Genomic DNA, 17,752 nt, shown 5'->3' with positions numbered 1-17,752 from the left:
CGAAACCAAAAGACTCCCTTTTCTCGGGACTCCGGGAGCCTCGAGGCTTACTTCGGGTGCTAGGGGATCACCTAGGCTTAGGGGAGGGTTAGGGGGTAGTGAGAGAAAGTAGAGAGAGAAACTTGGAGTGAATTTGTGAGAAAATATGGCAACCCTCGCAACCCTTTTATAAGCTGGTCCTCGGATGTACGCTGGACGTACAGGTCCTCGGACGCGGGGCGTAACTTCGGATAAGGGTGCCAGATGGCGAGACCTCGGTGGGGTGACGTGGCTTCTTCTCGGACCAAGCCTGACCCAATCAGTTTTATGTATTATAGGTAGTGGCGCTCGAGAATAGTTGTGATGCGTTGGGATGAGGGATTACGGATATAGGCCTGTAGATATGAAATAATGTAGTAAGGCTTATATTGTATTTTTTATACTTATGTATTGTATCGAACATGACATCCCGAGTCTTTTAATGAAATACATTTCTAAGGAAATGCTTTAGATAACTCTTTATTTTTAGGACAAATATCGCAACTCTTTTATTAAAAGGTTACTCTGACTTTGAAATAAAGTATAAACAAAAACCGGTCTTTTATGGCCGTGATTTTGGGATGTCACAGTTGGTATCAGAGCATTAGTATAAGCGAATTAGGAATTTGTAGGATTTCTAGACTTAAACTTAGAATGTTAATCGATGATTGTGAGATGTGAGCACTAGCTGAACAAAGGGAAGAAATGAGACAGATGTTCCATGAAAATAGGGACGAACCTACCATACACGTTGAGCCGACCGAGCCAATTCCCGAGCAATCTGAGGAAGGCAACTACAGCCGCCAAGGGAGTCAAGTAGGGACTCAAGGTGAGCAAAGGGATGGCCCGGAGAGGAGAAACAACAAGGGCGGGCGGATGTACAAGAATTTTTTAGGTGAAAAACCACCAAGTCTCTCAGGAAGCCCTAAGCCTGTGGAGATAATGGATTGGATCTCCGATATGGAGATGCTGTTTGAAAGTTGCAACTGCAGCGAGAAGAAAAAAACCGTCTTCACTGTAAGACAACTGAAAACTGGAGTCTTGAGCTGGTGGAAACTATTGGCGGATACAATGCCACGAGGAGAAGCTCTGAAAATGTCATGGGATGAGTTCTTGGAATAGCTAAAGATGAAATATTGTTCAGAGATAGATCTGATCGACCTGAACAATGAGTTCCAAAACTTGAGGAAGGGAAGATTGAGCATTGACGACTACGCTACTGTATTCACAGAGAATATGAAGTTGTTTCTGAACCTAGTGCCAACCGAACTCTCCAAAATTGAGAGGTTCGCGAACGGATTGCCCGCTGACTTTGGCACAACTTTCAAGATGGCAACTACACTGAAATCAACTGTTCGAGCAACTAAAAATGTGGAGACCCAGTAGAAAGAAAGGGGTTTGGAAAGGGTCGAGGTTGGCGAAAAATGAAAGTTTGATGGATCCTCAAAGTCCAATAAGAAGAGTAGATTCTCGAAGTCTGGTTCGAGAGGAGGAGGATCAGAAGCGAAGTGGTGTGACAAGTGAAAGAAGAAGCACACTGGGAAATGTGATGGGGGAGTCACTTGTTACAAGTGTGGAAAACTAAGACACTATGCCAATGAATGTACCCTCACCCAGAAGGCATGTTACGGGTGTAATGAGGAGGGGTACGTTTTGAAGGACTGCCCGAAGAAGAAGGAGGCAGGGAGACCTAACATACCACCAAAGCCGAAGGCGAGAGCCTTCCAAATGACACTAGAGGCTGCGAAGGAGCCAACATACGTTGCTTCAGGTACCTTTCTTGTAAATGGTTTGCCTGCAAATGTACTATTTGATTCCGGAGCAAACTACTCCTTTGTGTCGCATAAATTTGGTGGATTATTAGCATTGCCTCTAGAAAAACTTGATGATGCCCTAATTGTGGAAGTTGCCAGCGGCAAGTTCATATCTGTTAGTAACCATATTAGGAACATCGTCAATGACCTGAACAGAAACGAATTCCCCGAGGAGTTGTTACCCATAGAGTTAAACGGTTTCGATATCGTTTTAGGCGTGGATTAGCTTAGCACCAACGATGCTGAGATTCTTTGCAGGAAGAAGATAGTAAGGGTAAACCCACCCAGAAAAGAGTCATTTATGGTGTACGAGGACAAACGCTTAGTAAATTCTGGAATCATCTCCCTAATGAAAGCCAGAAAATGTTTGTCCAAGGGATGTGCATCATACTTGGCATTTGTAATCGATGCTAAGAAGGAAAAGAAGGAGGTGCAAAATATACCAGTCGTGTGTGATTTTCTGGAAGTTTTTCCCGAAGATCTTCCTGGATTACCACATGATAGACAAGTAGAGTTCCGAATAGACTTGTTACCAGGGACGAAACCAATAGCGAAAGCACCATACCGATTAGCACCGATGGAGATGAAGGAGCTTATGACGCAACTTTAGGAGCTGTTGGACAACAGTTTCATTCGACCTAGTTCATCATCATGGGGAGTTCCGATGTTATTCGTGAAGAAAAAGGATGGAAGCATGAGAATGTGCATAGACTACCGAGAGCTGAATATGGCAACAGTGAAGAACAAGTATCCATTGCCAAGGATTAACGACCTATTCGATCAGCAGCAAGGTTCGAGCTACTTTTCAAAGATCGATCTTAGGTTAGGATAGCATTAGCTGAAGGTGAGAGAGCAGGATATTGAGAAGACTGCATTCAAAACTCGATTTGTACAATACGAGTTCTTGGTTAAGTCATTTGGACTAACCAATGCTCCTGCAGCATTCATGGATTTGATGAACAGGGTTTGTAAATCATTCCTCGATAAATCTGTGATAGTGTTCATCGACGACATTCTGATCTACTCGAAGAGCCAAGAGGAGCATGGAAAGCATCTACGGGAAGTGTTAGAAGTGTTAAAGAAGGAGAAGTTTTACGCTAAGTTCTCCAAGTGTGATTTTTGGATTCGAGAAGTCCAGTTCTTGGGTCACGTGGTTAACCAAGAAGGAATAATGGTTGACCCAGCAAAGATTGAAGCTGTAATGAAGTGGGAACAAACCAAAAAGTCCCACAGAGATTCGAAGCTTTCTGGATTAGCTGGATATTACCGACGATTTATCCAAGGCTTTTCTTCGATAGCATCTCCATTGACAGCTTTGACCCATAAAGGAGCTACATATATGTTGAATGAGAAGCATGAAGAAGCGTTCGAGAAGCTGAAGAAGAAGAAGAAGCTATGTGAAGCACCGATACTTTCTTTACTTGATGGAGTTGAAGACTTCGCGATCTATAGTGACGCATCTGGAGTCGGGTTGGGTTGTGTTCTGACGCAAAGAGAAAAGGTGATAGCATACGCGTCTCGACAATTGAAAGAGCACAAAAAGAACTACCCTACTCACGATTTGGAGTTGGAGGCGGTAGTATTTTCTCTAAAGATATGGAGGCATTACCTCTACAAAACGAAGTGCAAGCTGTTCATTGATCATAAGAGTCTCTTGTATCTCTTTAATCAGAAGGAGTTGAACATGAGACAACGATGCTGGCTAGAGTTACTCAAGGACTACGACTGTAAGATACTTTACCACCTCGGTAAAGCCAATTTTGTCGCTGATGCTCTCAGTCGGAAAGTTAATATTGAAAGGAAAAGGCCAAGAGCGTTGAGAATTGAAGTTTTCTCGACCATTGTGGAAAGTATAAAGAAAGCTCAAGAGGAATCTTCTGAGAAGAATGACCGAAAGGAGGAACGTTTGGGGAAAACGTTGGAGTTCGGTACAAACAACCAAGGGTTGAAGGTATTCCAAGATCGAATTTGGGTACCAAAGACGGGAGGAATAAGAGATCTTCTGATGGAAGAAGCATAGAAAACCATGTACTCGATTCATCCCGGTAGCACTAAAATGTATAGGGACCTAAAACCCTACTACTGGTAGCTGACAATGAAACTCGATGCTGTGAAGTATGTGGACGAGTGTGTTACTTGTGAGAGAGTCATGGCACAACATCAAAAATCATATGGGAGTTTAGAACCTTTACCAGTACCCATGGGTAAATAGGAAGACATCACGATGAATTTTGTGACTAAACTACCCAGGACGAAGAACGGTCACGACATGATTTGGGTGGTCGTGGATCGTTTCGCCAAGAGTACACACTTCATAGCAGCCAACGAGAAGTGGTCTATCGATAAGCTCGCAAATGCTTACGTGAAGGTAATTGTAAGACTTCAAGGTGTTCCTCTAACAATTGTGTCAGATCGTGACAGTCGTTTCACGTCAAGGTTCTGGAGAAGTCTACAGGAGGAATTAGGTACAAAATTGTGTTTGAGTACAGCTTACCATCCGCAGACTGATGGTCAGAGCGAGAGAACGATTCAAACACTTGAGGATATGCTGAGAGCGTGTACCCTTGATTTCCAAGGTAGTTGGGATGAGCACGTACCTTTGGTAGAATTTTCCTACAACAACAGTTTCCACTCGATCATCAAGATGACACCCTATCAAGCGTTGTACGAACATAAGTGTTGTACGCCATCTTGTTGGCTTGAAGCTGGAGAAACACAGTTTATGGGCCCCTAGATTGTCCATGAGACTGTTGAAAAGTTAAAGGTGATCAGAGAAAGAATGTTAGCAGCTCAGGATCGTCAAAAGAGCTACGGTGACAAGAAAAGGCAACTGATGACCTTCGAAGTTGGGGATTCAGTTTTTCTTAAAGTCTCACCATGGAAGGGACTTATAAGATTCGGGAAACGAAGAAAGTTGAGTCCAAGGTTTTATTGGACCATTCAAAGTTCTTTAGAAGATTGGGAACCAAGCTTACAAACTCGAATTACCCGAAGAACTAGATGGTATTCATAACACCTTCCACATGTGTTATTTGAGGAAATTCACGGGAGAAGTTCCCTACATAATTCCAATCTCAGAATTAAGAATGGATAAGAACAAGAGACTGATTGAAGAGCCCGAGGCAATTATTGACCGTAAGATGAACAAGTTACGATGCAAGATGGTCAACTTAGTACTAGTCCGATGGAAACATTCAAATGGGCCGAATCTCACTTGGGAAACAGAAAGTGACATGATGAGTCGCTACCCACATCCGCTTGTTGATGCGTGATTCCGGGACGAAATCATCCTAAGCAGGAAAGAATTGTAACACTCGGGTTTCGGGGATAAGCATTGTTAGACAATGTAATAGTCTAGGTCAACTATTGTAACTCTTTCTGAAATCATAAAAATGAAACATTTGAGTATTATGTGAATTATGTGTATTTATGTGCTTATTACTCATTTATAAATGTATAATAAATAAAGGATAAAAATAAGTGTCAAAATTAAAATGTGACATAAATCCAATATCTTTACATAAAATTGTAGTGGTCGAAACAAGGATTCCGGAGATATAAAGAACGCCGAAATTCGAGTTATAACGAAGAAGTTATGACCCGTCGAAGTTTCGCGATGGAACCAGCACGATACCGGGAAGCGTAAATAGTGAACTTATGATAGAGTGAGTTTTAGCCTTAACGATCTAAACAAAAGTCATAGAATATTTTAAACTGAGAGCGTCCATAAAAAGAATGCCCAAATCTGTTTCGTATGAGTAAGTTATGATTTTTTGAAGTTTCGGCATAGCAGTGTAAAGCCCGAAACTCGAATTTTAGATCGGGTGGTTTTTGGCCTACGCGACCTAAATGAAATTGAAGATCTCATTAATAGGAACTCAACGGTAAAAGGACAGACGGAAATATAGTCCGTATGTAGAAGTTATGAATTTTACGCGGATATTTAACAATATAATTTCCTCGTACTGTTAAATTTAAGATTGGTCGAAAATTAGCAGATGAAATCAAAATGAAAGTTGTAGATCTTACTTTTACCTACGCGTGGATATAAAGAACGTCAGAAACGGAGCTCGTATGTGAAAGTTACGGATTTTAGAAGTCGAAATTGTATTGTGCGAAAATGGGTGACGTGGCACAATCTTGACCATTGCTTTCTCCCCAAGGCTTGCCACCAGATGGTGACATGTGGCACCAAGTTCAGCCACATTTCACCCTATAAATACCACCTCTCCCACCTTCATTTTCTTCACACCTTTCCCATTTTTTCTTCTCTTTACTCTCTCTCTCTCTCTCTCTCTAGAACCTCTCTCTAGCCCCGAAATCCCCCGAAAAGCCTAGGGAACCTCCCTAGAACGAGACAGAATCCCCGGAGTGCTCGATGGCTCCGAGAAGAAGAGCTTTTTGGCTCAGGAACGCTGCTCCAAGCAAATCCTGATTTTCTATAAAACCCGCTGTAAGTGAGCTACGTCTACGCTATTTTTAATATAGCTTTTATTTAATTATAGTAACGTTATTAGAAACTTATAATAAATACTTGGGCTATTATTATGGGTTATATAAGTATTTTTTTATCGCTTATATAATAGTAATAATAGCTAGACTATTAATTAGTCTCGGCGAATAATAGACTAAACTCTAGTGGTAATAATACTAGGTTTCGTCGAAGGAAATTATTTTTAAGAAGGGAAGCGCTGTCTGAGTTCGGAATCACCACCTTTTCAAGTGAATGCATGGTCCCTTTCATCTTACACATAGATATGAATTATTTTCTATAAACTACGTGCTATGTGTGTATATTATTTTTATACTTGCTATTTATGCTAGATGGACGATTTTATACAAGTTTTATATGATTTAAATTGTATATGTATATCTACAAAAATGTTGGGGTAAAACATGGGTAGATGTAATAGGTGATAAGTGATAAAATGATGAGACGCCTCGATGTTGTTATTGTTGATCCAGTCATCTAGCGGAGTATAGATGACGACCACGGACTCTTCTAGACAATCTAGTGGAACGCTGGCAGGCTCGCAACCTGTAGGTGTTGTGAACGATGTGTTCACCGTGTACTCCATCCCCCTAATGGTTGCCTTTAGGACATGTATTGCTGAGGAACCCCCTTAGCAGTAGTGTCCATCCCGATGATAATCCTTAGGATAGGTCCCTTATGATAGGTGTTTTGGGACGTAATGTGAGGATAACGGAACAGGTAATCGGGTTATTGTTGGTCGATGAAAATAATAAACTTATTTAGTGTGAGTTGAAAACCTTATGTGCTCACCAGGCTCCCAAGCGTGACCCACTCAGTTTGATGTACTACAAGTAGTGGTGCTCGAGCATAGTTGTGATGTGTTGGGATGAGGGATTACGGATATAGACCTGTAGATACGAAATAATGTAGTAAGGCTTATAGTGTATTGTTTATACTTATGTATTGTATCGAACATGACATCCCGAGTCTTTTAATGAAATACATTTCTAAAGAAATGCTTTTGATAACTCTTTATCATATTATTGTTTTGGGACAAATTCCGCAACTCTTTTATTAAAAGGTTACTCTAACTTTGAAATAAAGTATAAACAAGAACTGGTCTTTTCTGGCCGTGATTTTGGAGATGTTACATTATCCCTTAATGGAATTAGTGACAAGCAGATCCCATGCATACAAGGTAGCCAACACAAGAGTACACCCATCGTAAGCTGGAGTATGCCCAACGTAGATGGAGTAAATGTTCGTGGGTGTTGGAGACGTACGCACAACGTCCGCGCGGAGTCACTAAACCCCTAATTTTTAGGGTGGGACACTATATAAAGAACATTATACCCTCTAGGGTCAACCTCCTTCTCATCCTTAAACCCCACTTCGAAACCCTAACCCTAATTGTGAGAGTGTGAGCTTGTAAGACCATCTTGGAGTGCATCTTGGTGTTCTTAAAGAGGAGTGATCATCTTGGAGTCTCATTGATCAAGGAAGAGCTTTTGGATTAAGGTTCTCCAGCTCATTTGCAAGTCTCCAAAGGTATAAAGTTTCTACCTTGTTATCTTATAGCTTGAGATCTAAATTAGGGCTTGTTTGGTGTTTCTTATGAGCTTTTGGACTATCTCTTGGGAGTTGGGCAACTCTAGAGCATAGGAAGAGTAGATTTGAGGTCATTTGGTCCATCTACTTCATAAAAATGCAATCTTCATGAGTATTCTAACCTCATGCATGGATCAAAACCCTTGGACATGTCATAATGGGTTGTGGGGAGCATATGGAACATGCAAAGGCATAAAGTTGCAAACTTTATGTCTTAAGACGTCTTAATGGACTCAGATATAAAGTTTGATGTTGAAATCCCGAGTATTAAACACTTAATGGAAAAACAGCTTAACAGAGGAGTACACTGGGCATACATGCAGGTACGCGTAGTGTACACTACCTTCAGTCAGCACACTTAGCGTACATAGGAGTACGCCCTGCGTACTCATCTGTTTTGGGCTTGTAGTGTTTTGAGCAAATTGGCCCATTAGCGGACCACTAGTGGGCTTGGAAAGCCTACTTAGTGTTGGGTTTTGTTTTGGGTTTTGGGCCTTAGTGTTGGATCATACTTGGCTAGGGGTAAAATGGTCATTTTACCCCATGCATGGATTAAGGATTATGGTATGGGATCTAATTGCTAATTGGGTATATGATCGGTATTGATGGTTCAGGAAGTGGATAGGGCAGCAACTAAGGATTTCTTCAGGAAGCTTCTGCATTCGAGGTGAGTCGCCTCACCATACCAATGGGTCTAAGGCACCAAAGCTGGCTCATTTTATGATAGTTGGTATACTTGCTGTGTAGAGGTGTGTGGAATTGTTATGCATTGATATGTGGTAGAGATAGCTTTTACAGCTAGTGGTAGAGATAGCCTTCAGGGTTAGTGGTAGAGATAGACTTTTTGGCTATGATAGAGATAACTTTATAGCTAATTGATATGTCTATGTGGTAGAGGTAGCTTGTATAGCTAGTTGATATGCATTATGTGGTAGAGGTAGCTTTATAGCTAATTGTTATGTGTCATGTGGTAGAGGTAGCTTTTATAGCTAACATGTTATGTGGATTGTGTGTGGGGTATGCTCTGGTGAACTGACTAAGCTTCGTGCTTACAAGTTTGTTTATGGTTTCAGGTACTTCAGATCCCAAGAGCAATGGCAAGGCGTGATGGCGCGACATGCACTCTCTCACAAGAGTTTTATGGGACACTATGATGTTTGCAATAAAAGTTGTATTTGACTTATGTTTTAAAAACAATTATAACTGGGTTTCTTAATGTATGAGAATATGTTTGCTTATTCTAAAATGAAAAATTTGCTTTGAAAATTGGATCGTTACAACAAATTATACTACATAATAATTGGTGGTTGTGTAGGTATTGATATAATCAAAAATAGTATGTAACATAACATAATTGCAAATATGGTGGAGTCTTCTGGACCATTAGGGCTAAGACTACTAAAATTTTTCCACATAAACAAAATATTTTTTTTTTCTAATTTATACCACGATATTTGAAGATCTTACAGTTTTTATTAGCTATTTAAGCAGATATTTATTAGGATCCATGACATCGAATCTAAGAAGAAAAGGAGAAAAAGAGATCGATGTAAAATAATCACCAATTTATAGCCCTCTAATCCATAAAAAGCTATCATGGAGGCGATAACACGTCTTTTACGCATATGAAAAATATTATTCAATTTCACTTGCAAAAGACTACTACAACAAAACTAAAAAATATGATAAAATACAAAATCAAAACACAAAGTTACCTAAAGTTGATCTTGAAAACATCATGAAGTGGCTTCCTTAGAATCTTATAGGTAGTTCGTACCTTACTACTGAGGAGGGGAATAGGTCTCCAAGGTCCACGGTCTCTTTCTAGAAAATTCATGCGATTTAAGAGGGCCATATTTTAGAACTACATCAGATTCATACAAAAAAACCTCCATTAGGCAAGTAATATTCATAATTTGCAAGATACCTAAACCACAGAGTAGAAATATAACTTACAACGAAGTTTTACATGAGTAAGTTCGAATAAATCAACAATGTGGTACATAAATTCAACCTACATGTACAGCAATATAGTTAAATTATAATATGCATACAAATCTAAGAGAAATTAGGGAATTAGTCTATATACCTCCATAAAACTGTTGTGGATTTGATGAAGTATGACTTTGTCGAAGCCATTGATGCCTTTAGCGATCTTAACATTTTTTTTTTTGTCATCGACACTTCATCTACTTCATCTACAAATGCTAAGGTAAGTTGCAATTGCATCTACACAAGAATAGATATGATTACACATTATGGATATGAAATCATTAACAATGAAAATAGAGATTAAGCTTAACATTAAAATCATGGAGTAATGTTTTTATTGTTTTACATATATTGAGATGTTTCAGACTGATACCTCAATTTGTAGAAACCCTAAATTCTAATGTTGGTGACGGTGATGCGTAAAAGAAAAGAAGCCCTAACATTGATGGTCGATACCGTGAGACATGACTAGTGGCAACAATGGCGAGTGGTATAGTCGATTTTATAAGTGTGTGAGCAGTGGTGGAGTTGATTTCGAAATCGTCAATGGATAGATTCTAAGGCTTGATTGATTAGTGTGAGTATTTGACATATACGTGATCGATGAGGAATGGAAAAGCGAGAGATAAAAGAGTCATCAATTTTATTTAAGACCGATGGAAAAAAAAACGCGATATTTATTTATTTTTTAGTTTCTTAGTTTTAGAATGAATCATTAGCATTCACAAAAGATGAGAAATTTACCACATACAAATTATGCCGTCTTAACATAACAGAATTTTATTGAAAATGAGATAATTTTTCAGAACGTCTGTCTAAATTTTATGGTTAACGTCTTCTCTAAAAGTTATTGAGCAACACCACTCTTGTGTGTGTGTGTTTTTTGGTGACGATTTAGTTTCATTACCATTATACGTTTTGAAGATTCTCATGATTAATTTGTTTAGTATTATGTTTCTATAGCTCGGAAAAACAGTAAAGATGTTTAACGATACAAAGTTAAAATGGAATAAGATTGTGTGGACCTTAGATGCAATCACAGGTGCTGTTTTTGAAAATATTTCGTGTAACATACGTTATGATGTTTATATTTTGTCCAAAATTAACAATGGCATAAAAATAGAAAGAAAATAATTAATCCATCAAAAGGTAGCTCATAAAAAGGAAAAAGGTGTCCCATTTCCAATTCACTGGACTAAAGATTCGATGATGACATCTCAACTCGAGAAGGGTTGCTCCATAAAAGTGTTGCCCACGGTTTTGCTATTTACGATATTAGTTAGGCGATTTCGTGCGGGATTTTGTACTTGTCGTTGCCAATTATACTTGTCTCTTCCTTGCAAGCATCTTTATTGTGTTTTCTAACATTAATTTCCTTACCTTTTTAATTTCTTCTAAGTTATGTACGATCTTAAGCTAAATGTTAAACAAAAGACATGATTTTAGATTAGGATACATTTAGTCATATCGGTTCAATAACAAGAGGAGATATTTTCGGAAAAATAAAAATTGTATATTTTAGAACGCTCAAATTTGAGATGAACTTTCTATAAGCATAAGTCATAATTTAGTTTGGATAATGTTTGCTTAAACAAATTTACAATGATATCCATCATTTTCTTTAAAACTTGATTGAAGGTTGCATAGATTGTATTTTAACTCACTATTTGTTAGGTTTAATAAGCCGATGATAAAATCAAACAGTTTCATGTTATCGTGATAATGTCTTGAACACCTATACAAGTTTAGCGGACATAGCAATATCACAGCAACATAATATAGTCCAATATTGATTATTATTATTATTATTATTATTATTATTATTATTATTATTATTATTATTATTAGTCAACACGCGTTCATACCATTTGCATTTGATACGTTTAGTTTCCTTAAGCCGGATGCAGTGAAACTTCTTAGTAGACTACACCAGGTTATGCATAACAATGTTATATCCCCTAGATCTATGGATGTAGTCTTTAAAAGAATTGATTTTACCATACAAAATGATTTAACGGTGCAACTTGTTACCCGTTTGTCTTCCCATTCGTTGTATGATGATAACTAAAAATAACAGTTCAATGAGTAATCATTAACCTAATTTGCAAATAAAAAAAATTAATATTCAAAAGTAATTTATTATTATTACTTATAAACTTTGAGTTATGCTAATTACTTGTATGCATTTGTTTAAGTTAAGTTTTTTTAGAGTTCGAGTTAAATAAGTTTCAAGAGTTGCGGAGAATAAAACGATACCAAGTTTCAAGTACCGACAAGATCTGGTTAGGGATGTTCTTTTCGACATATTTAAGCGCTCTGGGGTTTCTGTCAAGAAAGAGCCCCCTGTGAACTTTCTGACTGACCCATTGGAAGGAAGATTAACACTTAGACCAACTGATGTTTTAGTATTTGGATGGACTGGAGGAAAGCATGAATGCGTCGATCTAACAGGGATTTCCCTTCTTGTGGGCTTGGGGAGTGGAGTTTTCACTGTGAGACAAACTCCTTTAAAAGTTACATCACGCAAAATGGCAAAACATGAGAAAACATGCATGGAAAATCAACACAAGTTTATATCATTTGTATTTGATACTTTCGGTTTTCTTGTATCAGAAGCTGTGGAGCTACTTAATAGAGTCCAATGAATCACACATAGTAATGTTATGACTCCAATATCTATATATGTTGTTTTTAAAAGAATTAGTTTTGTCATCCAAAAAAGAGTTATGATACAACTTGTTACTCGTTTACCCGCTACGTCTATGTAAATATTTCTTAGGATGATATTTAATTTCTATTTCTTATTCCTCAAAAGGAGAAAATTTCTCAATCAAAAGTGAGGTATTTAATCAAATTAAAAATCTAATCAATCAAGTAATTGAATAAAATCTCTTACAAAATTAACAATTAAAGTCATCTCTGCGTAGAGTATTTTTTGCTTTCAAGAGTGGCTTATTTCATGATTGTCTCGTGCATATCTTTAAGACAAACCTACGAAAGATTTCCCTATTTTCTTATATAAAATGTACCATATACGGGATTGTATATTTGATTTGAATATTTATTACAAATTATAATTTTTTGGTGGTAACTGCTAATTACTGAAAAATATATACTTATTATATATTATTTATATTGATGCTAGCTCTCAAAGACATGATACAATTTAGATAAATATTTTAAACGACTGAAATCACAATTAATTTTACAACAAAAACACAGAAAAAAAAGTAGGATACACTAATGAAAACAACTAACAATAAAACTTAGAACTTAAATGGAACGTTATACATTTTAGTGTACCCGGTAATATAAAAAATTTATTTTTCAAATTTTGATTATTGTTGAAAAGTTAAAGTTTCATTATCTCATATGGGTATACATTGTATTGTTGTTGAAATGGTTGATAGCGTCAATTTCTTTTATATCTTAATACAATATTATATATCCATGGTTTTTCATGAAGGATGAGATACTCCAATACATATCTATTCATATAGTGTCACAACTAGCATTTACCACCTTAAGGACTCTAACACATCTAGTTGTATCTTATCAAACCTCAATTTTAGGGGATATTGTTAAATATTATGGTTGTTACAAACTTGTCATTTCAGGAATTATGTAGGGTATTAAATGTAAAATATTGAGTTTGTTAGTTAATTATTTGTAACTTTGGATCAATTGTGTAATTTGATTAAATATGGTGGGCTAAGGTGTAAGTGTGGCTGATTCCAAATAGGTTCGCATGCAGGTTTTGTGTGATCCGTTTACCCGAAGTATAAGTTTCAAGGAGTTGTGGTTGTTGGTCATAATTCACAAGATATTTTACAGAGCGTCTCTCTTTTATCTCGTTTTAGGGTTTATGTGTTGCAGTTGTGTTATTGTTCTTCAGTGTTGTCTTAATCGTTGTAGATTAGGATGTATGATTTGTTGAGAGACTAGATTAGGTTATATGTAGTTAGGTTTTGATGTAAGTATCTGAAAACCATCTGTCTAGTTGTTCTCAATTGATATAATAGATGATAATGTTGGGAAAGTGTGTTTCTACGTTTTTTTACATGGTATCAGAGCTTTAGGGCTTCAATCGGTGGTTGATGATCTTGTTCGTTGAGTAATTTCTCATTTTCTTTGTTGGTTCGTTAAGTTCATTGTAGATCGTCATAGCTGAGTTTGAACTAGGGTTTCTATTGAGATCTTGGTTCTACTTACTTATCTTTGAACATCTAGGGTTCTTTTAATTGATCCAGATTACTTTCTTGTTATTGATTTCTTTTAAGATCCTGGTATTGCGAGTCGTTTTGTGATTTTGCAGGTTTATCTCAAGTGGAGATCCTTGAGAGACTGATATCATCATCAAGTGGAGATCCTTGGTTGACCAAAACTTCACTGTCTTCAGATCGATTAATCCTATTCTCTGAAATAACTCTAGTTAACGGATTTCATCACCGTTAATTTTTGAAAGGAGAACGGAGTAACAGGAGTTGATCTATTTTCATATGTTCTTCATATAGCTCTGTGAGCGCTTCTTGTTCCCTTTTATTTGTTCTAGATGTAGATGTAGGAGATCCTGGTTGTTTGGTGTACACTAGTTAATGTTCTCTTGGTTATTCATCTTTGTGTTTAATCTTTTGACTTTGTGATTCTTGTCTTGGGCCCCAACAGGAAGAGACTAGGCATCTACTTCAACAGAATAGGGATGAACCTAATGTGCATATTGAACAGCCTAAACTGAATGAGGGTCAGTCAGAAGAAGGAAACTACAACAGAACTGTTGGCCAAGCTAAACCGCCAGTGGTTGGAAGGAATAACCCAGATGGAGGGGTTTACAGGGATAGGTGTACGTACAATAAGTTCTTGGGTGCTAAACCATCAATTTGAACCCCAAAACCAATAGAGATTACGGATTGGGTCTCCGAGATGGAGATGTTATTTGAAATTTGCAACTATAGCGACAAACAGAAGACGGTCTTTAGAGTCAGACAACCAAAGACCAGGGTTTTGAGTTGGTGGAAGTTGTTGGCAGATATGATGCCACAAGGAAAAGCCCTGTGGATTTCTTGGGTAGCCTTCATGGATCAGTTGAGAATGCAATATTTCTCAAAGGTAGATCTGATAGACCTGAACAATGAGATTCAGAACCTGAAGAAAGGCATGATGAGTATATGCCACTGCATTCACCAAAAGGATGAAGTTATTTCCCTAATTGGTGCCTACTAAACTCTCCAAGATAGAGAATTTTGCTAACGGATTTCTAGCAGACTTTGGCCCAACGATCAAAATGGCAACTACCTTGAAAACAGTTGTTCAAGTATCTAAGAATGTTGAGACCCAGTTAAGGGAAGAGGATCTAGAGAGAGCTGAGGTTGGTGAGAAAAGGAAGTTTGATGGATCTTCAAGGTCTAATAAGAAATGAAAATTCTCAAAGTTTGGTTCCAAGATGTTTGGAGGAGGAGGAGGAGGTGAAGCAAGATGGTGCGATAAGTGCAAGAATAAACACTCTGGAAAATGTAGTGAGGATATGACTTGCTACAAGTGTAGAAAGACTAGGAATTATGCCAATGAGTGTACATCCAGTAAGAGGGTATGTTTTGGGTGCAATGAAGAAGAGCACATTGCTAAGGATTGGCTGAAAAAGAAAGAGGCGGCAAGGCCTAACATTCCACAAAGGCCAAAGGCGAGAGCATTCCGGATGACCCTGGAGGCAGCAAGGGTGAAGCAGATGTCGCTTCATGTACCTTTCTTATAAATAGATTTCCCGCCAATATATTTTTTGATTCGGGAGCGAATTAGTCGTTTATATCGCACAAATTTGGAGGAACACCAGCATTGCCTGTAGATAAACTTGATAGTGCTCTAGTGGTAGAAGTTGCCAGTGGCAAATTCATAATTGTTAGCGATTGCATTAAAAACATCGCCATTGACTTGAATGGGAATAAAGCACACGAGGAGTTGTTGCCCATTGAGTTGAACGGTTTCGACGTCATACTGGGAATGGATTGGCTTAGTGCAAATGATGTCGAGATACTATACAGAAAGAAGATGGTGAGAGTAACCCTGTAACACCCGGGATTTCTAGGTATTATTACTATTAATCATCTTAATTAACGTGAGGAATGGTTTGGTTTGGGCTTTGATCTTTGGGCTTTATATGTGGAAGCTTCGTACGTAGAGGGTACATTGACACATACGCCCAGCATACTCGTGAGAATGAACCGCGGAGGCCATGCACGCACGCCCAACGTACTAGGAGTACGCCTATCGTATGTGTGCAACTCTTTAAACCCTAAAATTTAGGATTTACTCCCTATATAAGGAACATAACCCCTGTTGGTTCAGCTTTCACCCATAGCCAGCCTCCACGAAAACCCTAACCCCCTTTTGTGTGTCTTTGTGGTTTGGAAGCCATTTAAGAGTACTTTTGTGTGATTGTGGTGCTTTGGAAGAGAAAGGAGTTTGAAGAATGAGCAAGGATCCACCAAGAGCTTGTAGATCCAGAAAATTGGCATCATTTCTTACTCTTTTGAGGTATCAAGTTCCAAACTTGGCCATTGTATGTTTAGATTTGTTCATTTGGGTATTTTATGTCACCTTTTTTACCCATTATTGAGAATGCTTGAGTATTGAGGGTTTCAGAGCTTAAGAGTTGTCGTTTTGGACTTTTAGAAGCATATCTAGTCATAGAATTCGGATCTTGATGGTTAAGCCCCAACCATGCAAGTGTTAGTGGGTCTTAAAGCTTGTTAAAAGGACCAAATCACGTTTTTGACCCCAACCATGCATGAACTCACATAAATTTTGTGACTTTATGGTTTAGGAGGTCTTAAAGGACATGGGTCTACATTTTGGATGGAAAGACTTAATGGATTAAGTCACAAAGGATGTCCCAAGGAAACTGGACAGTACGTTGGGCATACTCCCTGGTACGATGTGTGTACTGGGTCAGCTCCCCGTTTTGGTCAAGGCAAGCGTACATTAGGTGTACGTGCCAAGTACGCCGTGCGTACGCATGCAAAGTGGATGTTTTGGGCTTTTAGACCTTAAGAGAATGGGCATGGACTTCCACTATGAAGTATACTTTTGGACTTGGGAATATGGGGCTAGATTATTGGGCCTTTATAGGCCCCTCAAGAATATTCATTTTGGGCTAAGGACTTATTAGACTTGTGAAAAGGCTCGTTGGGCCCAATTTTGAAAATTGGGCCATTAGTGGGCCCTTAAGGAGCCTTTGATGGGCTGTAGGTGCATTGGATTTAATAAGTTAACATTGAGCCTTATGAATGGTTTAAGTTATGCCAAGGGGTAAAATGGTCATTTTACCTTAAGCAGTGTTATCGATTCTAATAGAGTGTTATTATGATTATGGTAGCCAGGAGTCGTCAGGGCATTTGTTAGAGATTTCTTCCCATGAGATTCGATACTCAGCTTTTCGTGGTGAGTTACCCTAACAGTAGAGGTGGGTCTAAGGCCATAATGTCGACCCACTAGTAGGAGATTGTAGGTAGATGATTGTCTCGTGATAATTGTTTGTATGACATTATCTGTTATGTTCTATGTGCTAGTATGTTATGATTCTATGTGGTAGTGGTAAGGGTGAAATAGTCCCCGTTACCCGGTTGAAATAGACAGAAGGGGAGGCCAGCACCGAGATATGCTAGGCAGTTATCTGGTTGAAATAGACTGAAGGGGAGGCCATCACCCATATATGCCTGGCATGTTATGTTATTGTATGATATCTGGTATGATGGGGGAACTCACTAAGCTTTGTGCTTATAGTTTTCAATTTTGGTTTCAGGTACCTCTTCATCGAAGGGGGAAGGAGTTAGCACGGTAGCAGCGCATTACA

This window comes from Lactuca saligna, chromosome 4 (assembly GCF_052625555.1).
Source record: "Lactuca saligna cultivar CGN05327 chromosome 4, ASM5262555v1, whole genome shotgun sequence".
Lineage (NCBI taxonomy): Eukaryota > Viridiplantae > Streptophyta > Magnoliopsida > Asterales > Asteraceae > Lactuca > Lactuca saligna.
The sequence above is the reverse complement of the archived record's forward strand: the minus strand, read 5'-3'. Positions refer to the sequence as shown.